At 46.2% G+C, this 13,817-nt stretch overlaps 1 protein-coding gene across 6 annotated transcripts in view; it reads right to left on the bottom strand.

The window, feature by feature from the left end:
* LOC124717382 (glycogen synthase kinase-3 beta) overlaps nt 1–13,817 on the bottom strand; it is a 326,873-nt gene that overhangs the window by 13,168 nt on the left and 299,888 nt on the right. The window lies entirely within an intron of this gene.

The raw sequence follows: 13,817 nt of genomic DNA on the forward strand, positions 1-13,817 counted from the left end.
CAGTACGGATGGCCGACTCCAGGCTCACCAGATTGTCGGTGGCGGAGCGGCCTTTACGGAACCCACCCTGAGACGGAGCCAGAAGGCCCCGAGACTCCAGTACCCAATTCAAGCGCCGGCTCACCATCCGTTCGAGAAGCTTGCAAAGAACGTTGGTGAGGCTAATGGGACGGTAGCTGTCCACCTCCAGAGGGGTCTTTCCAGGTTTCAAAACGGGGATGACAATGCCTTCCCGCCATTGCGACGGAAACTCCCCCTCGACCCAAAGACGGTTGTAAAGATCGAGAAGGCGCCGCTGGCAGTCCACTGAAAGGTGTTTCAGCATCTGACAGTGGATGCCATCTGGCCCAGGAGCGGTATCAGGGCAAGCAGCTAGGGCACTGCGAAATTCCCACTCACGAAATGGAGCATTGTAAGATTCTGGGTGGTTGGTGCAAAACGAAAGGCTCTGACGCTCCATCCGCTCTTCAATGGAGCGGAAGGCCTGGGGGTAATTCGCAGAAGCGAAACTCATAGCAAAATGCTCTGCTAAGCAATTCGCAATGATGTCGGAGTCAGTACAAACTGCTCCATTCAGTGAGAGCGCAGGGACGCTGGCAGGGGTCCGATAGCCGTAGAAGCGTCGAATCTTGGCCCAGACCTGCGATGGAGGGACATGAGGCCAATGGTGGACACATACCGCTCCCAGCACTCCTTCTTGCCTTGGCGGATAAGGAGGCGGGCCCGCGCACGCAGCCGTTTGAAGGCGATAAGGTGGTCTATGGAGGGATGTCGCTTGTGACGCTGGAGCGCCCGCCGGCGATCTTTAATCGCTTCAGCGATCTCAGGCGACCACCAAGGCACAGCCTTCCGCCGAGGGGACCCAGAAGAACGGGGAATGGCAGATTCGGCGGCAGAAACGATGCCGATGGTGACCAATTGAACCACCGCATCAATGTCATCAGTAGAGAGAGGCTCAAAAGCGGCAGTGGAGGAGAACAAGTCCCAGTCAGCCTTATTCATAGCCCATCTGCTAGGGCGCCCAGAAGAGTGACGCTGTGGTAGTGACAAAAAGAGCGGAAAGTGGTCACTACCACACAGGTCGTCATGCACACTCCATTGGACAGACGGTAAGAGGCTATGGCTACAGATTGAAAGGTCAATGGCGGAGTAGGTGCCATGCGCCACACTGAAGTGTGTGAAGGCACCATCATTTAACAGCGAGAGATCGAGCTGCGACAATAAATGCTCAACGATGGCGCCTCGACCTGTTGCCACTGACCCACCCCACAGAGGGTTATGGCCGTTGATGTCGCCCAATAGCAAGAAAGGTGGCGGCAATTGGGCGACCAGTGCAGCCAGGACATGCTGCGAGACATCACCATCCGGTGGAATGTTAAGACTGCAGACGGTAACAGCCTGTGGCGTCCACACGCGTACAGCGACAGCCTCTAAAGGCGTCTGGAGAGGGACAGACTCGCTGTGCAGAGTGTGAAGGACATATATGCAGACGCCACCAGACACCCTTTAAGCTGCTCGGTTCTTATAATAACCCCGATAGCCACGGAGGGCGGGGGTTCGCATTGCTGGAAACCAAGTTTCCTGGAGAGCAATGCAGAAGAAAGGGTGAAGGCTGATAAGTTGGCAGAGCTCAGCTAGATGGTGGAAGAAACCGCTGCAGTTCCACTGGAGGATGGTATTGGCCATGGCTGGGAAAGGCGTGACGGGACGGGGAAGGCAGATCACGCCGCTGGGTCACCTGCTGCCTCCAAGTGAGCACCTGTGACAGTGCTTCCCTTGGCGTCAGAGGGACTGGCGAGATCGAGGTCCTCAGCAGACGCCAGGATCTCCACTTCGTCCTCAGACGCAGAGTTTGAAGGTTGCGGTGGGACAGGTGCCACCGCAATGTCAGGATGCTTGGAAGCCTTTTTCTTCAACTGCTTCGCACGCTGTGCCTTTCGAGGGTCTGGCTGGGAGGGCCCCACTGGGTCAGTCTCAGGGACGGACGACGACCGTGAAGCCCTATGACCAGCGACCAGTTGTTGTTTCAAAACTTTGCGGGTGTCCGCTTTGACACTGGGCAAAGCCTGGGAAGGGAGGGCCCCAAGGGACCCCTTCCTGGCTAGAGTAGCCGAAGAAGCCCCACACTTCTCCGGCTGGGAAGGGGGGCCGAATGTCCCCGATGGTTGGGATGGTGTTGCTCCTGGAGTAGATGGAGCAACAGAGGGGGAAGTGCCCCCCACAACCAAGGGGGCCGGTTCATTGTGACATAGCTGAGAGGCAACAGTACGTGACGACACGGGAGAGGAGCGGACCGCTGTTGCAGCAGCGGCATAGGTGGATGTCATGGGCACGGGATGTAGCCGCTCATATTTCCGCCTTGCCTCGGTGTAGGTCAGGCGGTCCAGAGTCTTATACTCCATTATTCTCCTTTCTTTCTGGAAGATCCTACAGTCCGGCGAGCAGGGGGAATGGTGTTCTCCGCAGTTAACACAGATAGGAGGCGGGGCACATGGAGTATCAGGATGCGAAGGACGTCCACAATCCCGACACGTGATGCTGGAAGTACAGCGAGATGACATGTGCCCGAACTTCTAGCATTTAAAACACCGCATCACAACGGTAAACCATCACCTTGACCTTTTCGGGTAATACTTCACCTTCGAAGGCCAAGATGAAGGCACCGGTGGCTACCTGATTATCCCTCGGACCCCGATGGACGCGCCGGACGAAGTGAACACCCCGTCGTTCGAGGTTGGCGCGTAATTCATCGTCGGACTGCAGAAGAAGATCCCTGTGGAATATAATACCGTGGACCATGTTGAGACTCTTATGCGGCGTGATGCTAACGGAAACATCCCCCAACTTGTCACAATTGAGCAACCTCTGTGACTGGGCAGAGGATGCCGTTTTGATGAGCACAGAACCAGAGCGCATCTTGGACAAGCCCTCCACCTCCCCGAACTTGTCCTCTAAATGCTCCACAAAAAACTGGGGCTTGGTCGACATGAACGATTCTCCATCAACCCGCGTACACACGAGGTACCGGGGTGAATATTCTCCACTGCCTTCTTTAGTAAGACGTTCCTCCCATGGAGTAGCTAGGGAGGGAAACGATCTCTGATCAAATTTCTTCCCGTTGAGGTTAGACCTCGATCGCTTAGAGACTGCTGGTGGAGGCCCACCAGCGATAGATGATGTACCACGCTTCATTGCGGGTCATCTGCCCTGATGCCACCTACTCCGACCAAGGGCCCTCTCCACGGGAGCCACCCAGCCGCAGCAATAGCCACCTGGCAGGATGGCCATTGCCGGGAGTCCCGATGCCCCAGGGAGATGGGCATCTACTCCTTGGCATACGTGGGGAGGTAACGGCGCAGGCATCAGTAGAGCGATCCCTGTGTTGTCAGAGGGCTACAACCAAGAGGGTACATGGCGGCCCCACCACAACGGACTGGCTACCGTGCTGGATCTTAGGTGCAAAAATGGCCAAGGTCGTCGGCGCAGTTAAAAGAAACACTGCAGAGTGCAGCGTGGTAATCGCCCAAGAGATCGAAAACGAGCGGGACACCATTGCAAAGACGAGAAAGACGGCTAAAGGTCTAATTGCACGACGGATACAGTGCACCATGTAAGGTGCCCTTCCCCAATTGGCTCGCTCTTCGGAATAATTTAGAAAGATGGAGGTCAAACCCGAGAGGGGACCAACACATAAGGCCGAAACATTTGAGACTCCTTTTAGTCGCCTCTTACGACAGGCAGGAATACCGCGGGCCTATTCTTACCCCTGAACCCGCAGGGGGGAGCAAATAAAGTACGTAGTTGACGTAATACTTAACTTTAATCCATAAGTGGTGTACATCGGTCTGACGGTACAGGCATCACAACTTAAATATCTATTGATAATGGCGCCTTGCTAGGTCGTAGCAAATGACGTAGCTGAAGGCTATGCTAACTATCGTCTCGGCAAATGAGAGCGTATTTGTCAGTGTAGCATCGCTAGCAAAGTCTCTGCCATGCACATTATTGAAGATATTTGCATAGGAACAGCCAAACCAGTTCCGAATGGGCAGTGCAGTCCACTGATGTAGAATTCTGCTCTGCCACCACTACAGCTACGTATGTATTGTTGACATTGTCAGTCTGGAAGTGGGGGGGGGGGGGGGGGGGGGGATCTGCAGTGTATGACAATTGTAGAAAACTTAACAAGCCAAAAATCACTAAAAAAAACATTTGTTTTGGATTATCTGTTTCGACAGAACTATACTGTAACCACCAGATCTGCAAGAGGAAGAACGGAAGTTGAATGGAAAATATTTTACAATCATGATATTCCAACTTGTTACATAACCTATGGAATTAAAATATACCTTAGCCTTTAAAATCTTTACTACATATTGTGCATCAGTGTTGCGAGTGGCTTTACACTGCATATGCACTTCCCACTGCTACGAAAATCACTACACATCAGCAAGTCAAATATAGAAGTTAGTCATCCACCCAGCCCCTTCCAGCACTACTGTGCCCTCAATCCACTATCTCAGACAGTCTTACTTTTCTCCTCTTCTGCTAACCACCCCCCCTCCCCACCTCTCCCCCGCCTACCATCTAACCTCCCAACCGCACGTAGCTACCCTACCCTACCCTACCGTACCCTGTCTCCACCTCGTCCCTGCGCACTCCCCAGCAGCACTTCACTGTTCCCACTCCACCCCACTATCTCTACCCCTCCCCACCCCAGCATTCTCCTTACCCCACCCAGTCGCCACTCCCATCATGCGCTGGTGCTGTTGCTCGCAGTGTGGCTTCAGTTGCCAGAGACTGCAGTGTCGTGTGTGTGTGTGTGTGTGTGTGTGTGTGTGTGTGTGAGAGAGAGAGAGAGAGAGAGAGAGAGAGAGAGAGAGAGAGAGAGAGAGAGATAGATATATTTCTGCCGAAGGCCTTATTGGCCGAAAGCTTATTTGTGGAGGTCTTGTTGTGCCTATCTGCGACTACCATCTCCGCTATATGGTGAGTAGCAACTTTACTTTTCATAATATTGTTATATTCTGTCCTGCATCATTTTCCACTGTTTGATAAAAGTATTATGTATGTACATAATCATAACTATACTGTGCAGATTACTATAGTCAGAGTGAAATTATCCTTTCTTTTGGAATCTGCCTGTATTGCCTATAATCTGTAATCTAGTTTCAATGAGGACTGCTCATCGGTGATATTGCATTATCTCACACAGCAAAAGGGAGAAGTTACCCTTCGCTTTTTGTCTTGAGTTAGTTTGTACGGGTCAGCTTTAATCGCCACAAGCAAAGTGAGCACAATTAATTGTCCTGCTGCAGGTTGCTGACAGCTGGTTTCTCATCACACATTAAGAAGTTATTAGGTTTGGATGTGAGTGTAAATTGAGAGCTACAAAATACATTGTCTGCCACAGTTCCATCATTGGTCATTCAAAATCAGCTGCGGGTAATGTTCCTTGCATTCCCGATAACTGATGGTGACAGCTCCATCATTGGTCCGTGTTACATGAGAAATAAAAAGAAATTAAAAGACTGGGTGCAGCGGTGAAATGACGGCTGTGTAGTGCTGGAATGGAAACAGGGAGGGGGTTAGATGTGTGAGGACAGTGACTAACGAAGGTTGAGGCCAGGAGAGTTACGGGAACATCGGATGTATTGCAGGGAAAGTTCCCACCTGAGCAATTCAGAAAAGCCAGTTGTTGGTGGGAAGGATCCATATGGCACAGGCTGTGAAGCAGATATTTTGTGAGGAACTGCTCGTCACTGCAGATGCGACGACCACAGGTGGCTAGGCTGTACCGAAGAGACTTCTTGGTATGGAATGAGTGGCAGCTGTCAAAGTGGAGGTATTGCCGGTGGTTAGTAGGTTTGATATGGATGGAGGTACTGATGCTGCCATCTCTGAGTTGGAGATCAACATCTAGGAAGGTGGCTTGTTGGGTTGAGTAGGACCAGGTGAAGCAAACGGGGGAGAAGTTTTTGAGGTTCTGGAGGAATGTGGATAGGGTGTCCTCACCTTCAACCCAGATAGCAAAGATGTCATCAATGAATCTGAACCAGGTGAGGGGTTTAGGATTCTGGGCTTTTAGGAAGGATTCCTCTAGATGGCCCATGAACAGGTTGGCAAAGGATGGTGCCATGCAGGTGCTCATAGCTGTACCCGAGGTTTGTTTGTATGTAATGCCTTCAAAGGAAAAGTAATTGTGGGTGAGGATATAGTTGGTCATTGCGAATAGGAAGGAGGTGGTTGGTTTGGAATCCATAGGGCATCTGGAAAGGTAGTGTTTAATAGTGGTAAGGTCATGGGCATTAGTAATGTTAGTGTACAGGGAGGTGGCATCAACAGTGACGAGCAGGGCACCGTGTAGTAAAGGGACAGGAACTGTGGAGATTCAGTGTAGGAAATGATTGGTATGTTTTATAAAGGAGTCTAGGTTCCGGGTAATAGGTTGAAGGTGTTGGTCTATGAGAGCAGATTCTCTCAGTGGGGGCACAGTAACCGGCCACAATGGGTCGTCTCTTAGATAAATGGGACACCTTGTATAATTACTCAATATAATAGATAATAATAAGGATAATTTTTATTCACATTATTATACAACCTAACTCAGAGACATATAGATGTTTTATGTATAACTGTAATTAACCTTTGGTAATGTCTCATGTTGTAAATATTTTATCCTATAAAATTACCAAAGGTACATACATTAATTAAAAATTTCTACATTTCTCTGAGTTGCATTGTACAATAAAGGTAAATAAAAATTGTCCTTAATAATGTACTACCTGGTACATGTAATTTGTGTTATGCTATACAGGTATATAAAATACACCAATCAACTGTCACAGTGCCGTCTAATGGATGTATATGGTGGTTGTAATGTTTGCACCATTTCTGAGCAGTTAATCAGTGCAATATTTTCACACAGAAGAAGGTGTAATTAGATGAATGATGAACACTAACTTCACTTAACGAATGCAACAGTTTAGTATCATAACCACCACAACACAGCACTAGTCAGCTTCTTCTGCGACAATATAGTTATGTTTACAGTTGTACATAATCCTTTTACATTTGACATGCCAATATATAGTGATCTCTGTGGTAGTTGGAAGTGCATATGCAATGTGAAGCCACTTGCAACATTGATGACCAATATGGTGTCAAAATTTTAAAGCATAGGGTATTATAATTCTGTAGGGTATGTAACACGGGTAACACGGCAGTTTATCAAGTTGTAATATCACGAGTGTAAAATATTTTCCTATCAATTTCTGTTCACCCTCTTGCATATCTGACGACAGCATAGGTTCTGCTGAAACTGCTCATCCAATAAAATGTTGTGATCTTGGCTTTTGACTTTTTTTCAGTTATAATGCAGGTACTATCGAACTGTCGATAGGATCTGGCGACTGATGAATATTGTCAGTGAGCGTCAGCTGTTCTGCACCAATTTTCGGATGCCTAGAAATCCTGAAGGGAGGAAAGACAGAGCAAGCAGCCCATGATAAAACACTGGCAATCATCCACCAATTAGCCAGCAATTGTGTAAGGTGTTGCTACCTGGACAAGGCACAATTTGGAAGGAAGGGGAAAAGATGCTGAAAGGTGATAACATTCAGATTGTCCTTTCTCTTCCTTTGATCTTTATGAAGGAGGAGGATGGCACACGAAGTTAGAGACGAGTACCACAAACTGAATAAAAATATGAAATAAGATATCTACCCATTGGCACACAGTGATGATGACTTACTGCTCTTAAGTAAGGACATGTAGCGAGGTTACTGGCAAATCAAGATTGATGAGGCCGACTGTGAAAAGATTGCCTTCACGAAACCTGACGGCCTCCATGAGTTCAAAGTTATGCTGTTTGGCCTGTGAAATTCTACAACTTTCAGCAAACATCAAACATACACTATGTGATCAAAAGTATCCAGACACATGGCTGAAAATTTCTTACAAGTTCGTGCCACCCTCCATCGATAACGCTGGAATTCAATATGGTGTTGGCCCACACCTAGCCTTGATTGCAGCTTCCACTCTCACAGGCATACGCTCAATCAAGTGGTCAGAGGTTTTTTGGGGAATGGCGACCCATTCTTCATGGACTGCTGCACTGAGGAGAGGTATCGATGTCCATAGGTGAGGCCTGGCACAAAGTCAGCGTTCCAAAACATCCCAAAGGTGTTCTGTAGGATTCAGGCCAGGACTCTGAGCAGGCCAGTCCATTACAGGGATGTTATTGTCGTGTAACCACTCCGCCACAAGCCGTGGATTATGAACAGGTGTTCCATCATGTTGAAAGATGCAGTCACCATCGCCGAGTTGCTCTTCAACGTGGAAAGCAAGAAGGTGCTTAAAACACAAATGTAGGGCTGTGCCGTTATAGTGCCACGCAAAACAACAAAGAGTGCAAGCCCTATTCATGAAAAACACGACCACACCACAACACCACTGCCTCCGAATTTTACTCTTGGCACTACACAAGCTGTAAGATGATGTTCACTAGGCATTCGCCATACCCACATCCTGCCATTGGATCACCACATGGTGTACTGTGATTCGTAACTCCACACAATGTTTTTCCACTGCCCAATCGTCAAATGTTTATGCTTCTTACACCAAGCGAGGTGTCATTTGGCATTTACCAGCGCAATGTGTGGCTTATGAGCAGCCACTTGACCACGAAATCAAAGTTTTCTCACCTCCCGCCTAACTGTAATAGTACTTGCAGTGGATCCTGATGCAGTTTGGAATACCTGTGTGATGGTCTGGACAGATGTCTGCCTATTAGACATTAGAACCATCTTCCCCTGTCGGCGGTCTCTCTCAGCGAACAGGTGAGGTCGGCTTGTACGCTTGTGTGCTGTATGTGTCCCTTCACATTTCCACCTCACTATCACATAGGAAACAGTGGACCTAGGGATGTTCAGGAGTGTGGAAACCTCGTGTACAGACATATGACAAATGACACCCAATCACCTGACCACATTTGAAGTCCGTGAGTTCCACAGAGTGCCCCACTCTGCTCTCTCAAAATGTGTAATGGCTACTGAGGTCCCTGATATTGAGTACCTGGCAGTAGGTGGCAGCACAATGCCCGTAATAGGAAAAACTTATGTTTTTGGGGGTGTCTGGATACTTTAGATGAAATAGTGTATAGTGGACAACCTACTTCAACACCTTAATGGATGACACGTGTCTGCTATATAGAAGACACTGTCACTGTTTTGAAGACACTTTAACATCTAAGCCACCTGACAATTGCGCTGTAATGTGTCTAGACTCATACCTCCATCTAAATCCCAGGAAGTGGCTCTTCTTTGCCCACGACATAATCTTTGAGGACCTAGTCAGTGGGAATGAAGTGCATCCTGCTCTAGAGAAATTAAGAGCACTCACCAATTTTCTGACTCCTTGGTCTATTTGTTTTTCTCAGACTGTGCTCGTACTAATTGCGATTCATAAAGGACTTTTGTACAAATGCACATCGCCTGCAAGAACTACTGCAGGGAGATGCCAAATTTCCTGGAAACAAGGTGCATAAGAGATCTTTCCTTGTCTTTAAAAAATGCTACTAAATTCTCCAGTCTTAGCACTGAGAGACGAGAATGACGATACAGAGCACCACACCGACGGGGTAGCAGTTATGGGTTAGGCCCAGTTCCAGTGCAAATCGGAGATAATGTACTCAACAACAGAGAAAGAGTGCTTCGCAGTTGTTTGGGCTATCAAGTTCTGACTGTATTTATTTGGCGAACCATTCACTGGTTGTCAGATCATTATTCTGACTTAATAGCATGAAGAATCCATCGGGCCGGATGGTGAGATGGTCACTCAGGCTTCAGGGGTATGAAATCACAATAGTAAACAAAATCGGACACAAACATTGGTATATGACAGCCTTTCAGGGAATCCTTTGACAGACCACATCAGCATGGATGAAAGCTCCGTCATCACTCAATTAAATAATGATGCTGCTGAATAGAGGGAAGAGCTAGCATTGCTGAAAACCATAGAAGCCTTGAATGGAGAACCAACCAAACAAGAATATTGATTAATAAAAGGAACATTGTATACAAGGAACAATGATCCAATGGGGTGGAAATACATCATCACCCCAGCTCATCTACAGCCAGCTGTCCAGAAGTATTTCCATGACGCTCTGACATCTGGTCACAAGGAACTTGTGAAGATGGTAGAATCAGATGCATGCCTGCACTAACTACCTCACACAGCATGCTGTCATCAAAGTTACCAAATTTGCCATGTTCCTGGAAGGTGGTTATCTTTTGAAGCACAATGATCCCTCATGATTATTTCTGATCGTGGAAATGTTTTCCAGTAGAGACTAATATCAGGGGTAACTTCACATTGTGATAGCACACACAGAACGATGACAGCTTATCACTCACAGACAGACAGACAGCCTCACAGAATGATTTAATGAAACATTGGCGGACATGCTCTCGATCTACAATAATGTGTAACAGAGACCGAGATTTAATACAGCTCTCTGTGACGTTCGTATGTGCAGCAACATAGCAAAGTGAGACGCTACAGGCTACTTCACGTTTGCAAGGCCGAAATGATGAGATATACCCATAAATCAATTATCAGCAATAAAGAGATATGTTGTTCCTGTTTCAACCAAATGATACTTAGAATGACTACATGGAACAGCTCATCATCAGGATTGGAAAAGCAGACAGCTGGCTCCCATGCACACCACGGACACTTAAGAAAAGAAAAAAAGCATGCTAGAATACAAAGCACCAGTCAGTGAAGCACATTTCAGGAGACTCAGCATAGATTTTTATGCCTGTGCAGAAACTGGGACTATCAGAAAAAATTATTATATTGCTACTTTGCACTGTATCATATGCTTAGTTGCTTTTTCGATTTCATGAGGATTACGACACTTCAGCAAAGGCACAAAAGCAAAGAGAGTGTGTGCCGATCCATTGTGGGCACAGGACAGCGACTGGTCAAATATTTAACAACATTCACCAACCAGCTGTGCAATTGAGATGTTATTTTATTTTTGCTACCAGTTTCAGCAATTTATTGCGCCATCTTCAAAGACTTGACTACGAGTTGAAGTCAAGACTTTGAGGGAAGCACCGGAGCTACAAATTCCCAACAACCAAAAACAAACGGCTCCAGTATGCCAATACTGATTATTTTTCAGATGTGTTTATGGGGCCTCAAGATGCCGTAATGAATTGTCAAAACTGGTAGTGAAGATACAATAAAATAAAATAATATCTCAACTGCACGGCTGTTTGGCGAATTTCATTGTTACATAAAAGAGACATTGTCTATGCCTTCTGTACGAAGCTCAATGAGAGTCCTGAGGTGGCTTCTTTTTCAAGGAAACTAAACACTGGCTCAACAGTATGAAGGTTTGATAGGAGGGGGCTACCTCTGATGCTCATCACAGTGAAGAGGATACAAAAGTATCTCAAGCGCAGGGATCCTCCAGCAATTCCAGAGCACTGTTGAAAAGATCTAGATTTAGGATGATGTATTCAGCTCCAATGAGAACTTCTGGAACAGCGAGGCACTGTTTCTTCAGGAGAGGGAGCAATGCCACGAGCTATGCTGCACGCAGTAGTGCTGTCGGTCACCAGAGGAACCCAGATCGTCAGCAAATACTTGTAATTTAGTATTCATTGTCATTTATCATTTCTAAAATCTTCTGGAAATTAGTCATGTTTACATTTTCTGGAAAATCTTATGTTTGAATCAATGACAGAACTCTCTGTCCAGAAGGTAATTATTTTCAGTCTGCACGTTTGTGTCATTATAAAGATGTTTTCAGTGCTAGATGGTGTACCTCATTACCGAAACTGCTTTTAGATTTGCTTAGATTTGCACTCTAGCGTGCTTGTGTGACATCACCACACACTGAACAGATAGCAAAGGAATAGAAGAAAACATGACCTACAAAAGAAGCTTGAAATAATTATTCATGAAGTCAAATATGAAACTGTTCTAATTGTGTAAATGGGGGTTACCAAGACTGAATGTTTTAACAGCTTTCAACCTTTCCAAATAAGAATATAAAAGTCCTTAAAGTAGATTACAGATATGATAGAAACAGAATTAAACATAGAACTTCAAATTCTTTAAGGTGCATCTGGAACTGGGCAACGAGAAAGTGACAACTTGACAGCATTTGCACTGTGTCTTTCTGAGCATAGCAGCATGTGGGTCTCCGAGTGGGATGAACTGAATTTGGTCGGAAAGGATGCCGAGAGGTAGAAGGATGTCGACAACGAGGTTATCACAGGCGGAACACAAGCTCGGTCGGGGAAGGAAATCGGCCACGACCTCTCGAAAGGAACCATCCTGGCATTTGTCTGCAGCTGCTTCTTCTTCTTCTTCTTCTTCTTCTTCTTCTTCCTTATAATTTGTCCCATTCAGTAGCAGGTTCCACGGAGTGGATTTGCTTTCTCCATTTTCAATCATGGGCCATTTTTGGATAAACATTTACCGCATTCAGGTCATTTTGCAGTGTGTCAGCTCACGCTGTCGGGGTCGTCTCTCTGATCCCTTTCCTGCGGCTTCCACTGTGTGTGCTGCCTCTGTGACGCTATCGTTCTCTGCGTGCAGCATACGACCGAACCATTGCAAATGCCTTTCTCGCGTTTTCTTCTGGATCGGTCGACCACAAAATGTTTCCTAAAAGCATCGCTCGAAACGTGATCCGGTCGAGTAATGCCACTTGCCCATCTGAGCAACTTAGTCTCCTCTGTGAACTCCTACTCTGACACAAAAGTTATTTGACGCTACTGCAGCCACCTGGACATAGCTGCTCCTTTCTAAACACTGATGCCGCATCCAGTTAACGAGGTACTCCAGATTGCCACGACTTCAAGCGCTAATCACATTATTTCATGTGGTACCTGATCAAAAACATTTTTGAGGTCTAGAAAAGCAAGATCAATTTATCTGGAGTAATATAGAGAAATCAAGGAAAACCTAAGTCTTGATGACCAGAAGCAGATTTGGCTCACTGTCCTCCTGAATGCAAGTCCAGTGTGCTAATAACTGTGATGCAGAGCGGTGTGCATCTGCAGGTTGTGAAGGTACTGGCCAAGGCGACAGAAGTTAGCAATTGTAAACCGAGATAAAAACTTGCTGTCCAAAATAGTTTTTATTGTAATAACTACTGTGTGTCTGTGGCAATTTTAGTCACACAATCTGCACACTGACACCATCACAATCAGAACCTCAAATCTCTAGATTCGCTGCTGTGCTATACAGGCACTGCTTTGTATAGTATGGAACACTAACTCACATACACAGAAATTAACAATAATATTAAATCAAGAATAAATTATTTTTTTTGTTGTTTACAAAAACACCGTTGCTCCTTATACATTTGATTTCCATAGTCTGAAAGACAACACTACTGAGTGCTCCATTTCTGTTCTCATTACCATGCAATCACTGATTGACTGACTGGGTCAAACAATACTGCACTTTAACTCTTTGAGGATATTTTCTGTTGCGATCCATCCCAGTCCCATAAATGGACTTTTTAAGTAGCATGTAACAACCAGCAAGAACAAAGTCCAAGGTTTAAATAAAGTCATACAAACAACTACATCCCAGAAATTTATATGTAAAAGCTTTATGAGAAGGGGGCAGGGGAGGAGGGAGAGAGAGAGAGAGGAGAGAGGTGGGACAGAGGAATGAGGAGGCAGCTTCAAAATTTCATGTCCAGAGAAACGGTTATGGGAAAAATAATAATAATGGTAATGAAAATAATAATAATAATAATAATAATAATAATAATAATAATAATA

The sequence above is a fragment of the Schistocerca piceifrons genome, chromosome 9 (genome assembly GCF_021461385.2).
Source record: "Schistocerca piceifrons isolate TAMUIC-IGC-003096 chromosome 9, iqSchPice1.1, whole genome shotgun sequence".
In the NCBI taxonomy this organism is placed as follows: Eukaryota; Metazoa; Arthropoda; class Insecta; order Orthoptera; family Acrididae; genus Schistocerca; species Schistocerca piceifrons.